We start from the raw sequence: 15,385 nt of genomic DNA, 5'->3' as shown, positions 1-15,385 counted from the left end.
AAATATGAAGCTAAATGTGGATAAAAAGGACTGTCAGAGCACTGGTTTTTTGGATTCATCTGGAAATCCCGGCTTTATTGAAATGTATTAGCTAATAAAGCCTTGCTGCCTGGAAGATCAAGACTCAGACTCTCTATTCTGATTGATGAACTCTTCTTGCCGTCCACGGGGAACCACGGCACATTCTGCAGGATAAAGTGTCCATTTGGCACATCGAGTCTGTTCGGACCATCAAGCACGTGTCGGTTCTATCTAAACATTGACTCATTTTCTCGCTGCACAGATCTTCAAACTATTAACGACGACTTTTGTTCATATGTACATCGTTGACAAATGATTTGCCGCAGCTTTAATCAAATTGATTTCCAAAACTGTGTTCTCTATTTCCAGCAAGCCATCCGTGAAAAGGAAATTGGATTGTCAATGAACACTTCATTCGGCAGCATGTTCCCATTGCCCAGGAATAGGCTGAAATGGTTTCGCAGATTTAACAGTTTTAACACTGCAGATCAGTCACCTAAGTAGCCAGTTAAAAGAAGAAAGTTGCTGGCGAATCTGGCCTCCATGTACTCCAAAGCAACGATAATCGTGTTTGTTGATGTCTGTCAGTGCATGAGAAATAGGGGCATGAGTAGCATCCACTTAGCTTTAGTAAAGACATAAAAGTAAAATAGAAAATGTCTTGAGAATCTCAGCATTTGCCGAGTGAGAACAAAGACATCGCTTCGAGTCAGGGTGGCATTCCGTCAGGAAGCACCATCTCGACATGGAAATATAGAAGCTTGAAGGGTCGTCCGGCCCTCCGAGACTGTTCCGCCTTTCATTTTGATCATGGCTGATCATCAAATCGTGATTCCCCTTCCTCCCATACCCCTGGATCCCTTTAGCCCCAAGAGCAAAAAGTAATTTCTTCTTGAAATCAAACAAAGTTTGACTTCAATTAAATTGTGTGGCAGTGAATTCAACTCATTCAGCACCCTGTGGTTGAAGAAATGTCCCGAAACGTTGCTTCTGTTCTCTGTGCCCAGATGCTGTCAGACCTGCTGTGATTTTCCAGCGTTTCTGCTTTTGTTTCAGATTGCAGGGGCCACGGTCGGTTGCATTGTTTTTCATCTACAAATTGTAATGCTGCTTGCAGCGTTCCATTGGCGCCGTGGCTTAGTTGGTTAAAGCGCCTGTCTAGTAAACAGGAGATCCTGAATTCGAATCTCAGCGGCACCTTCCTGTACGTGTTGTTTTGCCGTTTTACAACAAACTCACTCTTTCTGTGAGACGCCGCAACTTGACAGTCATACAGTTCGACAGCAGGAAAAGAAGACCAGAGGCGCATTTTGGCTCTGCCGGCCATGAAGCACCGATGAAAATAGGTGAATTTTGCTGGGGCGACTTCTGCAATTGTCAATCGCGTGTGAGGAATTGGTTAAAGTGAAGCGAAATTGAACCACATCTCAAACAGTTGCGTTGAGGTTTGAAGATAAGCTACGCCCGAACAGGGATTTGAACCCTGGACCCTCAGATTAAAAGTCTGATGCTCTACCGACTGAGCTATCCGGGCTCCTGACTACTACTCGTTTCCCTCCGTTCAACTGGCCGCGCTCTCGAGGAGAGAAGCTTGGAAGAGAGTTCATTTTTTCAATTGGCTTGGGAAGTGTCATGTTATCCACGTTAAATTCAAGATGACTATTTCGCCTCACTTTCTCAATGTCCAAAATTCAAGTCGTGCTTAGAATTTCATCGATTTGGCACCACAACGTCCTTATCAAATCATCCCCACTTTACGTGCTGCCTCTCTCGTTCCGATATTGCGTCCAAAAGGAAGTCAACGGTGGTCCAGGTCGTTCATGCAATTGTCCAGTAGGCTGATAGTCCTGAGTTCAATTCTCCGTGGTACTTGTTTCTGCATTTCACGTTGTACAATTTGAAGTAAATCACCATGTCTCTGAGGACCACCAGTTTCAGTGTCCTGCATTCTGCAGCAGAAAGTGTCCCTTTGGCACATCGAGTCTGTTCCGGCCATAAAGCACGTGGCGGTTCTATCTAAACATTGACTCTTGTTCTCTCTGCACTGATCTTCAAACTATTCACGACGACTTTTGTTCATATGTACATCGTTGACAAATGATTTGCCGCAGCTTTAATCCATTTGATTTCCAAAACTGTGTTCTCTGTTTCCAGCAAGTCATCCGTGAACAAGAAATTGGATTGTCAATGAACACTTCATTCGGCAGCATGTTCCCATTGCCCAGGAACAGGCTGAAATGGTTTCGCAGATTTAACAGTTTTAACACTGCAGATCAGTCTCCTAAGTACCCAGTTCAAAGAAGAAAGTTGCTGGCGAATCTGGCCTCCATGTACTCCCAAGCAACGATAATCGTGTTTGTTGATGTCTGTCAGATCATGAGAAATAGGGGCATGAGTAGCATCCACTTAGCTTTAGTAAAGACATAAAAGTAAATAGAAAATGTCTTGAAAATCTCAGCATTTGCCGAGAGAGAACAAAGACAACGTTTCGAGTCAGGATGACATTCCGTCAGGATGCAGAATCTCGACATGGAAATATAGAAGCTAGAAGGGTCGTCCGGCCCTCCATGACTGTTCCGCCATTCATTTTGATCATGGCTGATCATCAAATCGTGATCCCCCTTCCTCCCATACCCCTGGATCCCTTTCGCCCCAAGAGCGAAAAGTAATTTCTTCTTGAAATCAAACAAAGTTTGACTTCAATTAAATTGTGTGGTAGTGAATTCAACTCATTCAGCACCCTGTGAGCGAAGAAATGTCCCGAAACGTTGTTTCTGTTCTCTGTGCCCAGTTGCTGTCAGACCTGCTGTGATTTTCCACCGTTTTTGCTTTTGTTTCAGATTGCACGGTCCACGGTCGGTTACATTTTTTTTCATCTACAAATTGTAATGCTGCTTGCAGCGTTCCGTTGGCGCCGTGGCTTAGTTGGTTAAAGCGCCTGTCTCGTCAACAGGAGATCCTGAGTTCGAATCTCAGCGGCACCGTCGTGTGCGTGGCGTTTTGCAACAAACTCACTCTTGCTGTGAGACGCCGCAACTTGACCCTCACCCAGTTCGACAGCAGGAAAAGAAGACCAGAGGCGCATTTTGGCTGTGCCGGCCATTAAGCACCGATGAAAATAGGTGAATTTTGATGGTGGCGACCTCTGCAATCGTCAATCGCGTGTGAGAAATTGGTTAAAATGAAGCGAAATTGAACCACATCTCAAATAGTTGCGTTCAGGTTTGAAGATCAGCTACGCCCGAACAGGGACTTGAACCCTGGAGCCTCAGATTAAAAGTCTGATGCTCTACCGAATGAGCTATCCGGGCTCCGGACTGCGAAACGTTTCCCTCCGTTCAACTGTCCGCGCTCGAGAGGAGAGAAGCTTCGAAGAGAGTTCATTTTTTCAAGAGGCTTGGGAAGTGTCATGTTATCCACGTTAAATTCAAGATGAGTATTTCGCCTCACTTTCTCAATGTCCAAAATTCAAGTCGTGCTTAGAATTTCATCGATTTGGCACCACAACGTCCTTATCAAATCATCCCGACTTTACGTGCTGCCTCTCTCGTTCCTATATTCCGTCCAAAAGTAAGTCAACGGTGGTCCTGGTCGTTCATGCACTTGTCTAGTTGGCTGATATTCCTGAGTTAAAATCTCCGTGGTACTTGTTTCTGCATTTCACGTTGTACAGTTTGAAGTAAATCACCATCTCTCTGAGGACCACCAGTTTCAGTGTCCTGCATTCTGCAGGATAAAGTGTCCATTTGGCACATCGAGTCTGTTCGGACCATCAAGCACGTGTCGGTTCTATCTAAACATTGACTCTTGTTCTCTCTGCACAGATCTTCAAACTATTAACGACGACTTTTGTTCATATGTACATCGTTGACAAATGATTTGCCGCAGCTTTAATCAAATTGATTTCCAAAACTGTGTTCTCTATTTCCAGCAAGCCATCCGTGAAAAGGAAATTGGATTGTCAAGTAACACTTCATTCGGCAGCATGTTGCCATTGCCCAGGAATAGGCTGAAATGGTTTCGCAGATTTAACAGTTTTAACACTGCAGATCAGTCACCTAAGTAGCCAGTTAAAAGAAGATAGTTGCTGGCGAATCTGGCCTCCATGTACTCCAAAGCAACGATAATCGTGTTTGTTGATGTCTGTCAGTGCATGAGAAATAGGGGCATGAGTAGCATCCACTTAGCTTTAGTAAAGACATAAAAGTAAAATAGAAAATGTCTTGAAAATCTCAGCATTTGCCGAGTGAGAACAAAGACATCGCTTCGAGTCAGGGTGGCATTCCGTCAGGAAGCACCATCTCGACATGGAAATATAGAAGCTAGAAGGGTCGTCCGGCCCTCCGAGACTGTTCCGCCTTTCATTTTGATCATGGCTGATCATCAAATCGTGATTCCCCTTCCTCCCATACCCCTGGATCCCTTTAGCCCCAAGAGCAAAAAGTAATTTCTTCTTGAAATCAAACAAAGTTTGACTTCAATTAAATTGTGTGGCAGTGAATTCAACTCATTCAGCACCCTGTGGTTGAAGAAATGTCCCGAAACGTTGCTTCTGTTCTCTGTGCCCAGATGCTGTCAGACCTGCTGTGATTTTCCAGCGTTTCTGCTTTTGTTTCAGATTGCAGGGTCCACGGTCGGTTGCATTGTTTTTCATCGACAAATTGTAATGCTGCTTGCAGCGTTCCATTGGCGCCGTGGCTTAGTTGGTTAAAGCGCCTGTCCAGTAAGCAGGAGATCCTGAGTTCGAATCTCAGCAGCACCTTCGTGTACGTGTCGTTTCGCCATTTTACAACAAACTCACTCTTGCTGTGAGACGCCGCAACTTGACAGTCATACAGTTCGACATCAGGAAAAGAAGACCAGAGGCGCATTTAGGCTCTGCCGGCCATGAAGCACCGATGAAAATAGGTGAATTTTGCTGGTGGCGACTTCTGCAATTGTCAATCGCGTGTGAAGAATTGGTTAAAGTGAAGCGAAATGGAACCACATCTCAAACAGTTGCGTTCAGGTTTGAAGATAAGCTACGCCCGAACAGGGACTTGAACCCTGGACCCTCAGATTAAAAGTCTGATGCTCTACCGACTGAGCTATCCGGGCTCCTGACTACTACTCGTTTCCCTCCGTTCAACTGGCCGCGCTCTCGAGGAGAGAAGCTTGGAAGAGAGTTCATTTTTTCAATTGGCTTGGGAAGTGTCATGTTATCCACGTTGAATTCAAGATGAGTATTTCGCCTCACTTTATCAATGTCCAAAATTCAAGTCGTGCTTCGAATTTCATCGATTTGGCACCACAACGTCCTTATCAAATCATCCCCAATTTACGTGCTGCCTATCTCGTTCCTAAATTGCGTCCAAAAGTAAGTCAACGGTGGTCCAGGTCGTTCATGCAATTGTCCAGTAGGCTGATAGTCCTGAGTTCAATTCTCCGTGGTACTTGTTTCTGCATTTCACGTTGTACAATTTGAAGTAAATCACCATCTCTCTGAGGACCACCAGTTTCAGTGTCCTGCATTCTGCAGCAGAAAGTGTCCCTTTGGCACATCGAGTCTGTTCCGGCCATAAAGCACGTGGCGGTTCTATCTAAACATTGACTCTTGTTCTCTCTGCACAGATCTTCAAACTATTAACGACGACTTTTGTTCATATGTACATCGTTGACAAATGATTTGCCGCAGCTTTAATCAAATTGATTTCCAAAACTGTGTTCTCTATTTCCAGCAAGCCATCCGTGAAAAGGAAATTGGATTGTCAAGTAACACTTCATTCGGCAGCATGTTGCCATTGCCCAGGAATAGGCTGAAATGGTTTCGCAGATTTAACAGTTTTAACACTGCAGATCAGTCACCTAAGTAGCCAGTTAAAAGAAGATAGTTGCTGGCGAATCTGGCCTCCATGTACTCCAAAGCAACGATAATCGTGTTTGTTGATGTCTGTCAGTGCATGAGAAATAGGGGCATGAGTAGCATCCACTTAGCTTTAGTAAAGACATAAAAGTAAAATAGAAAATGTCTTGAAAATCTCAGCATTTGCCGAGTGAGAACAAAGACATCGCTTCGAGTCAGGGTGGCATTCCGTCAGGAAGCACCATCTCGACATGGAAATATAGAAGCTAGAAGGGTCGTCCGGCCCTCCGAGACTGTTCCGCCTTTCATTTTGATCATGGCTGATCATCAAATCGTGATTCCCCTTCCTCCCATACCCCTGGATCCCTTTAGCCCCAAGAGCAAAAAGTAATTTCTTCTTGAAATCAAACAATGTTTGACTTCAATTAAATTGTGTGGCAGTGAATTCAACTCATTCAGCACCCTGTGGTTGAAGAAATGTCCCGAAACGTTGCTTCTGTTCTCTGTGCCCAGATGCTGTCAGACCTGCTGTGATTTTCCAGCGTTTCTGCTTTTGTTTCAGATTGCAGGGTCCACGGTCGGTTGCATTGTTTTTCATCGACAAATTGTAATGCTGCTGACCGCGTTTCATTGGCGCCGTGGCTTCGTTGGGTAAAGCGCCTGTCGAGTAAACAGGAGATCCTGAGTTCGAATCTCAGCGGCACCTTCGTGTACGTGTCGTTTCGCCGTTTTGCAACAAACTCACTCTTGCTGTGAGACGCCGCAACTTGACAGTCATCCAGTTCGACACCAGGAAAAGAAGACCAGAGACGCATTTTGGCTGTGCCGGCCATTGAGCACCGATGAAAATAGGTGAATTTTGCTGGTGGCGACCTCTGCAATCGTCAATCGCGTGTGAGAAATTGGTGAAAGTGAAGCGAAATTGAACGACATCTCAAATAGTTGCGTTAAGGTTTGAAGATCAGCTCCGCCCGAACAGGGACTTGAACCCTGGACCCTCAGATTAAAAGTCTGATGCTCTACCGACTGAGCTATCCGGGCTCCGGACTGCTAAACGTTTCCCTCCGTTCAACTGTCCGCGCTCGAGAGGAGAGAAGCTTGGAAGAGAGTACATTTTTTCAAGTGGCTTGGGAAGTGTCATGTTATCCACGTTAAATTCAAGATGAGTATTTCGCCTCACTTTCTCAATGTCCAATATTCAAGTCGTGCTTCGAATTTCATCGATTTGGCACCACAACGTCCTTATCAAATCATCCCCACTTTACGTGCTGCCTCTCTCGTTCCTATATTGCGTCCAAAAGTAAGTCAACGGTGGTCCAGGTCGTTCATGCACTTGTCCAGTATTCTGATATTCCTGAGTTCAATTCTCCGTGGTACTTGTTTATGCATTTCACGTTGTACAATTTGAAGTACATCACCATCTCTCTGAGGACCACCAGTTTCAGTGTCCTGCATTCTGCAGCAGAAAGTGTCCCTTTGGCACATCGAGGCTGTTCCGACCATCAAGCACGTGGCAGTTCTATCTAAACACTGACTCTTGTTCTCTCTGCACTGATCTTCAAACTATTCACGACGACTTTTGTTCATATGTACATCGTTGACAAATGATTTGCCGCAGCTTTAATCCATTTGATTTCCAAAACTGTGTTCTCTGTTTCCACCAAGTCATCCGTGAACAAGAAATTGGATTGTCAATGAACACTTCATTCGGCAGCACGTTCCCATTGCCCAGGAATAGGCTGAAATGGTTTCGCAGATTTAACAGTTTTAACACTGCAGATCAGTCTCCTAATTACCCAGTTCAAATAAGAAAGTTGCTGGCGAATCTGGCCTCCATGTACTCCCAAGCAACGATAATCGTGTTTGTTGATGTCTGTCAGTACATGAGAAATAGGGGCATGAGTAGCATCCACTTAGCCTTAGTAAAGACATGAAAGTAAAAGAGAAAATGTCTTGAAAATCTCAGCATTTGCCGAGAGAGAACAAAGACAACGTTTCGAATCAGGATGACATTCCGTCAGGATGCAGAATCTCGACATGGAAATATAGAAGCTAGAAGGGTCGTCCGGCCCTCCGAGACTGTTCCGCCATTCATTTTGATCATGGCTGATCATCAAATCGTGATCCCCCATCCTCCCATACCCCTGGATCCCTTTCGCCCCAAGAGCGAAAAGTAATTTCTTCTTGAAATCAAACAAAGTTTGACTTCAATTAAATTGTGTGGTAGTGAATTCAACTCATTCAGCACCCTGTGGTTGAAGAAATGTCCCGAAACGTTGTTTCTGTTCTCTGTGCCCAGGTGCTGTCAGACCTGCTGTGTGATTTGCTTTTGTTTCAGATTGCACGGTCCACGGTCGGTTACATTTTTTTTCATCTACAAATTGTAATGCTGCTTGCAGCGCTCTATTGGCGCCGTGGCTTAGTTGGTTAAAGCGCCTGTCTAGTAAATAGGAGATCTTGAGTTCGAATGTCAGGGCACCTTCGTGTGCGTGGCGTTTCGCCGTTTTACAACAAACTCACTCTTGCTGTGAGACGCCGCAACTTGACAGTCATGCAGTTCGACAGCAGGAAAAGAAGACCAGAGGCGCATTTTGGCTCTGCCGGCCCTGAAGCACCGATGAAAGGAGGTGAATTTTGCTGTTGGCGACTTCTGCAATTGTCAATCGCGTGTGAGGAATTGGTTAAAGTGAAGCGAAATTGAACCACATCTCAAACAGTTGCGTTCAGGCTTGAAGGAAATCTACGCCCGAACAGGGACTTGAACCCTGGACCCTCAGATTAAAAGTCTGATGCTCTACCGACTGAGCTATTCGGGCTCCTGGGTGCCAATCTTTTCCCTCCGTTGAACTAACCGCGCTCGAGAGGAGAGAAGATTGGAAGAGAGTTCATTTTTTAATGTGGCTGGGTAAGTGTCATGTTATCCACGTTAAATTCAAGATGAGTATTTCGCCTCACTTTCTAAATGTCCAAAAGTCAAGTCGTGCTTAGAATTTCATCGATTTGGCACCACAACGACCTCATCAAATCATCCCCACTTGACGTGCTGCCTCTCTCGTTCCGATATTGCGTCCAAAAATAAGTCAACGGTGGTTCAGTTCGTTCAAGCACTTGTTTGGTAGGCTGATATTCCTGAGTTAAAATCTCCGTGAACCCTCGTAATTAGTAGTGCCCTCTGCCAATTAGTAGTGCCCGCTGCCAATTAGGAGTGGCCCCTGTCAAATAGGAATCCCCCATGTCAATCGGAGTACACCCTGTCAATTGAAGTGCCCCGTGTCGATTGGAGTGCCCCCTGTCAATTGCAGTGCCCCCTGTCAATTGGAGTGCCTCCTGTCTCTTAGTGTGTCCCCTGTCTATTGCAGTGCCCCCTGTCAATGAGGAGTGATCCCTGTCAATGAGGTTTGCCCCTGTCAATGAAGTGTGCCGCCTGTCAATTAGGAGTTCCCCCTGTCAATTAGGTCTGCCCTCTGACAATTCGGATTGCGCCTTGTCAATTAGGAGTGGCCCCTATCAATTTGGAGTGACCACTGTCAATTTAGAGAGCCCCCTGTCAATGAGGACTTCACGGTGTCAATGATTGCCCCACCGTCAATGAGATGTGCCACCCTGTGAATGAATAGTTCTACCCCGCCCGTCTATGACGATTGCCCCCACGTCATGTGGAGTGCCCCCCCGTCAATGAGGAGTGCCCCACGGTCAATGAGGAGTGCCCCCTGTCAATGAGGATTGCCTCTTGTCAATGAGGATTGCCCCTTGTCAATGAGGATTGCCCCCTGTCAATGAGGAGTGCCCCCTGTCAATGAGGAGTGCCACATGTGAATGAGAAGTGCCCCCTTTCAATGAGGACAGCCCCCTGTCAATGAGGAGTTCCCCGTGTCAATAAGGAGTGCCCCCCCTCCCCCGTCAATGAGGAGTGCCCTATGTCAATGAGGAGTTCCCCCTGTCAATGGGGAGTGCCGCCTGTCAATGAGGAGTGCCCCCTGTCAAGGAGGAGTGCCCCATGTCAATGAGGAGTTCCGCCTGCCAATGAGGAGTGCCGCCTGTCAATTTGGTGTGCTCCCTGTCAAATTAGAGTACCCCCTGTCAATTAGCAGTGCCCCCTGGCAATTAGTAGTGCCCCCTGCAATTAGTAGTGCACGCTGCCAATTAGGAGTGGCCCCTGTCAATTAGGAGTCCCCCATGTCAACCGGAGTACACCCTGTCAATTAGAGTGTCCCCTGTCGATTGGAGTACCCCCTGTCAATTGAAGTGCCCCCAGTCAATTGCAGTGCCCCCTGTCAATGAGGAGTGCTCCCTATCAATGAGGTGTGCCCCCTGTCAATGACGTGTGCACCCTGTCAATGAAGTGTGCCGCCTGTCAACTAGGAGTACCCCCTGTCAATTAGGTCTGCCCTCTGTCAATTAGGATTGCGCCTTGTCAATTAGGAGTGGCCCACTATCAATTTGGAGTGACACCTGTCAATTAGGAGAGCCCCCTGTCAATGAGGACTTCACCTTGTCAATGAGGATTGCTCCACCGTCAATGAGGTGTGCCAACCTGTGAATGAGTAGTGCCCCCCCACCCCCGTCTATGACGATTGCCCCACGTCAATGTGGAGTGCCCCCCCCCCCGTCAATGAGGAGTGCCCCACCGTCATTGAGGAGTGCCCCCTGTCAATGAGGATTGCCGCTTGTCAATGAGGATTGCACCTTGTCAATGAGGAGTGCCCCCTGTCAATGAGGAGTGCCACATGTGAATGAGGAGAGCCCGCTTTCAATGAGGACAGCCCCCTGTCAATGAGGAGTTCCCCGTGTCAATGAGGAGTTCCCCCCCCGTCAATGAGGAGTGCCCCACCTTCAATGATGAGTGCCCCCCCCCCCGTCAATGGGGAGCCTCCCCCCCCCCCGTCAATGGTGAGTGCCCCCTGTCAATGTGGAGTGCCCTCTGTCACCAAGCAGTGACCCATTTCAATTAGGAGTGACCCCCTGTCAATGAGGAGTGCCCCCTATCAATGAGGAGTGGCCCTGTCAATTAGGAGTGCCCCCTTTCAATTAGGAGTGACCCATATCAATTCCGAGCTGCCCAAATCAATTAGGAGTGCCCCCGTGTCAATTAGGAGTGCCGCACGTCAATTAGGAGTGCCCCCTGACAATTAGCAGTGCCCCAGGTCAATTAGGAGTGCCGCACGTCAATTAGGAGTGCCCCCTGTCCATTAGGAGAGCGCCCCGTCAATGCGGAGTGTCGGCTGTCAATGAGGAGTGCCCCCTGTCAATGAGGAGCGCCACCTGTCAATGAGGAGTGCCCCCTGTCAATGAGGAGTGCCCACTGTCCATTAGGATTACCCCCTGTCAATTACAAGTCTCCCCTGTCAATTAGCAGTGCCCCCTGTCAATTAGCAGTGCCCGATGTCAATTAGGAGTGCCCCCTGACAATTAGGAGTGCCCCCTGAGAATTAGCAGGGCCCCATGTCAATTAGGAGTGCCCCTGTCAGTGAGGAGTGCCCCCTGTCAATGAGGAGTGCCCCACCGTCAATGAGGACTGACGCCTAGTCAATGAGGAATGCCCCCTGTCAATTACGAGTGCCCCCCTGTCAATGAGGAGTGTCCTCTGTCAATTAGGACTGCCCCCTGTCAATGAGGAGTGCCCCTGTCAATGAGGAGTGCCCCCTGTCAAGGAGGAGTGCCCCCTGTCAATGAGGAGTTCCCCTGTCAATGAGGAGTGCCGCCTGTCAATGAGGAGTTCTCCCTTTCAATGAGGAGTGCCCCCTGTCAATGAGGAGTGTCCCACTGTCAATGAGGAGTGCCGCACCATCCATGAGGAGAGCCCCACCATCAATGAGGAGTGCCCCTGTCAATGTGGAGTGCCCCCCGTCAATGAGGAGTAGCCCCATGCAATTAGGAGTGGCGCTTGTCAGTTAGGAGCTCCCACTGTCAATTCGGAATGCCCGCTGCCAATTCAGAGTGACGCTGGAAATTAGAAGTGCCCCCTGTCAATTTGGAGTTCCCCTGTCAATTTTGTGTGCCCTCTGTCAAATAGGAGTACCCCCTGTCAATTAGCAGTGCCCACTGGCAATTAGTAGTGCCCCCTGCCAATTATTAGTGCCCGCTGCCAATTAGGAGTGGCCCCTGTTAATTAGGAGTCTCCCAGTTCAATCGGAGTGCACTCTGTCAATTGGAGTACCCCCTCTCGATTGGAGTGCCCCCTGTCAATCGGAGTGCCCCCTGTCTATTGGAGTGTCCCCTGTCTATTGGAGTGTCCCCTCTCAATGAGGTGTGCCGCCTGTCAATTAGGAGTGCCACCTGTCAATTAGAATGCCCCCTGTCAATTGGGAGGCCCCTGGCAATGAGGAATTCCACTTGTCAATGAGGAGTACCACCACGTCAATGAGGAGTGCCCCCCCGTCAATGAGGAGTGCCCCCCCGTCAATGAGGAGTGCCCCACCATCAATGAGGAATGCCCCACCATCAATAAGGTGTACCCAACCGTCAATGAGGAGTGCCCCATATAAATTAGGAGTGCCCCCAGTCAATTCGGAGTGCCCCCTTTCAATTATGAGTGCACCCTCTCAATGAGGAGTGCCCCCTGCCAATTAGGAGTGCTCCCTGCCAGCTCGGAGTCCCCCATGTCAATTGGAGTGCACCCTGTCAATTGGAGTGCCCCGTGTCGATTGGAGTGCCCCCTGTCAATTGGTGTGACCCCCCCGTCAATTGGAGTGCCCCCTGTCAATGCGGAGTGCCTCCTGTCAATGAGGAGTGCCCCCTGTCAATGAGGAGCGACCCCTGTCAATGAGGAGTGCCCCTGTCAATGAGGAGTGCTCACTGTCCATAAGGATTGCCCCCTGTCAATTACAAGTCTCCCCTGTCAATTAGGAGTGCCCCCTGTCAATTAGAAGTGCACCCTTTCATGTAGAAGTGCCCCATGTCAGTTAGGAGCTCTCCCTGTCAATTAGGAGTGGCCCCAGTAAATTAGGAGTGCCACCTGTCAATTAGGACGTCCCTTTCAATGAGGAGTTCCCCCTGTCAATGAGGAGTGCCCCACCGTCAAAGACGATTGCCCCACCGTCAATGAGGAGTGACCCCTAGTCAATGAGAAATGCCCCACCGTCAATGGGGAGTGCCCCCTGTCAATGACGAGCGCCCCCCTGTCAATGAGGAGCGTCCACTGTCAATTAGGACTGCCCCCTGTCAATGAGGAGCGCCCCCTGTCAATGAGGAGTGCCCCCTGTCAAGGAGGAGTGCACCCTGTCAATGAGGAGTCCCACTGTCAATGAGGAGTGCCCCCTGTCAATGAGGAGTGCCCCCTATCAATGAGGAGTGTCCCACCGTCAATGAGGAGAGCCGCACTGCCCATGAGGAGAGCCCCACCACCAATGCGGAGTGCCACTGTCAATGCGGAGTGCCCCCCGTCAATGAGGTGTACCCCCTTGCAATTAGGAGTGCCGCTTGTCAGTTAGGAGCTCCCACTGTCAGTTAGGGGTACCCTCTGTCAATCAGGAGTGCTCGCTGTCATCTTGGAATGCCCGCTGCCAATTCGGAGTGAGGCTGGAAATTAGGAGTGCCCCCTGTCAATTTGGAGTTCCCTCTGTCAATTTGGTGTGCCCCCTGTCAAATTGGAGTACCCCTTGTCAATTAGCAGTGCCCCCTGCCAATTAGTAGTGCCCCCTGTCAATTAGGAGAGCCCCCTGTCAATGAGGTTTTCACCCTGTCAATCAGGATTGCCCCACCGTCAATGAAGAGTTCCACCCTGTGAATGAGTATTGCCCCCCCCCCCGTCTATGACGATTGCCCCCACGTCAGTGAGGAGTGCCCCCCCGTCAATGAGGAGTGCCCCACCGTCAATGAGGAGTGTCCCCTGTCAATGAAAATTGCCCCTTGTCAGTCACGATTGCCCCCTTTCAATGCGGACAGCCCCCTGTCAACGAGGAGTTCCCCGTGTCAATGAGGAGTGCCCCCCCCCGTCAATGAGGAGCGCCCCACCGTCAATGAAGAGTGCCCGCCGTCAATGAGGAGTGCCCCCTGTCAATGAGGCGTGCCCCCTATCACCTAGGGATGACCACTGTCAATTAGGAGTGACCCCCTTTCAATTAGGAGTGCCCCCCTGTCAATGAGAGGTGCCCCCTTTCAATGAGGAGTGCCCGCTGTCAATGGGGATTGGCCCTGTCAATGAGGAGTAGCCCCTGTCAATTAGGAGTGCCCCCTTTCAATTAGGAGTGCCCCATATCAATTACGAGCTCACCATGTCAATTAGGAGTGCCCCCTGTCAATTAGGAGTGCCCGATGTCAATCAGGAGTGCCCGCTGACAAATAGCAGTGCCCAATTCAATTAGGAGTGCCCCATGTCAATTAAGAGTGCCCCTGTCAAATAGGAGTGCCCCCTTTCAATTAGGAGTGCCCCATATCAATTAAGAGCTCCCCATGTCAATTAGGAGTGCCCCCTGTCAATTAGGAGTGCCCCCTGGCAATTAGGAGTGCCCCCTGTCAATTGGGAGTCGACTGTCAATGAGGAGTGCCACTCCGTCAATGAGGAGTGCCCTCCGTCAATCAGGAGTGCCCCACCGTCAATGAGGAATGCCCCCCCCCGTCAATGAGGAGTGCCCCCTGTCAATGAGGAGTGCACCCTGTCAAGGAGGGGTGCCCCCTGTCAATCAGGAGTTCCCCCTGTCAATGAGGAGTGCGGCCTGACAATGAGGAGTGCTCCCTGTCAATGAGGAGTGCCCCCTGTCTACGGGTACTGCCCCTTGTCAATGAGGTGTGCCCCCCTGTCAATCAAGTGTGCCGCCTGCCAATTAGGAGTGCCCCCTGTCAATTAGGCCTGCCCTCTGTCAATGAGGATTGCGCCTTGTCAATTAGGAGTGGCCCCCTATCAATTAGGAGGGCCCCTGTCAATTAGGAGAGCCCCCTGTCAATGAGGACTTCACCCTGTCAATGACGATTGCCCCACCGTCAATGAGGAGTGCCACCCTGTGAATGAGTAGTGCCCCCCCCCCCACCCCCGTCTATGACGATTCCCCTAGGTCAAAGTGGAGTGCCCCCCGTCAATGAGGCGTGCCCCACCGTCAATGAGGAGTGCACCCTGCCAATGGGGATTGCCCCTTGTCAATGAGGATTGCCCCCTGTCAATGATGAGTGCCCGCTGTCAATGAGGAGTGCCCCATGTGAATGAGGAGTGCCCGCTTTCAATGAGGACAGCCCCCTGTCAATGAGTTCCCCGTGTCAATGTGGAGTGCCCCCCCGCCAATGAGGAGTGCCCCCACCGTCAATGAGGAGTGCCCCCTGTCAATGAGGAGTGCCCCCTATCACCAAGGGGCGTCCGCTGTCAATGAGGAGTGACCCCCTGTCAATGAGGGGTGCCCCCGTTCAATGAGGAGTGCCCGCTGTCAATGAGGATTGGCCCTGTCAATTAGGTGTCCCCCCTTTCAATTAGGAGTGCCCCATATCAAATACGAGCTCCCCATGTCAATAAGGAGTGCCCCCTGTCAAATAGGAGTGCCTCATGTCAATTAGGAGTGCCCCTTTCAATTAGGAGTGCCCCATATCAATTACGAG

General features: G+C 49.4%; 8 non-coding genes across 8 annotated transcripts; 3 read left to right on the top strand and 5 right to left on the bottom strand.

The window, feature by feature from the left end:
* The first annotated feature begins 1,147 nt into the window (after positions 1-1,147).
* trnat-agu (transfer RNA threonine (anticodon AGU)) lies at positions 1,148-1,221 on the top strand. The gene has a single exon. It is a non-coding gene; the product is annotated as a tRNA-Thr (tRNA).
* A 261-nt stretch (positions 1,222-1,482) lies between these two features.
* On the bottom strand, positions 1,483-1,555 carry trnak-uuu (transfer RNA lysine (anticodon UUU)). The gene has a single exon. It is a non-coding gene; the product is annotated as a tRNA-Lys (tRNA).
* A 1,376-nt stretch (positions 1,556-2,931) lies between these two features.
* trnat-cgu (transfer RNA threonine (anticodon CGU)) lies at positions 2,932-3,005 on the top strand. Its single transcript has one exon. It is a non-coding gene; the product is annotated as a tRNA-Thr (tRNA).
* Positions 3,006-3,259: 254 nt separating this feature from the next.
* On the bottom strand, positions 3,260-3,332 carry trnak-uuu (transfer RNA lysine (anticodon UUU)). Its single transcript has one exon. It is a non-coding gene; the product is annotated as a tRNA-Lys (tRNA).
* A 1,377-nt stretch (positions 3,333-4,709) lies between these two features.
* On the top strand, positions 4,710-4,783 carry trnat-agu (transfer RNA threonine (anticodon AGU)). The gene has a single exon. It is a non-coding gene; the product is annotated as a tRNA-Thr (tRNA).
* Positions 4,784-5,045: 262 nt separating this feature from the next.
* Positions 5,046-5,118, bottom strand: trnak-uuu (transfer RNA lysine (anticodon UUU)). The gene has a single exon. It is a non-coding gene; the product is annotated as a tRNA-Lys (tRNA).
* Positions 5,119-6,831: 1,713 nt separating this feature from the next.
* On the bottom strand, positions 6,832-6,904 carry trnak-uuu (transfer RNA lysine (anticodon UUU)). The gene has a single exon. It is a non-coding gene; the product is annotated as a tRNA-Lys (tRNA).
* Positions 6,905-8,606: 1,702 nt separating this feature from the next.
* trnak-uuu (transfer RNA lysine (anticodon UUU)) lies at positions 8,607-8,679 on the bottom strand. The gene has a single exon. It is a non-coding gene; the product is annotated as a tRNA-Lys (tRNA).
* Between the last annotated feature and the right edge of the window lie 6,706 nt (positions 8,680-15,385).

Source organism: Mustelus asterias, chromosome 16, assembly GCF_964213995.1.
Source record: "Mustelus asterias chromosome 16, sMusAst1.hap1.1, whole genome shotgun sequence".
Lineage (NCBI taxonomy): Eukaryota > Metazoa > Chordata > Chondrichthyes > Carcharhiniformes > Triakidae > Mustelus > Mustelus asterias.
Note: the sequence above shows the minus strand (reverse complement) of the source record. Positions and strands in the feature narration are given on the sequence as shown.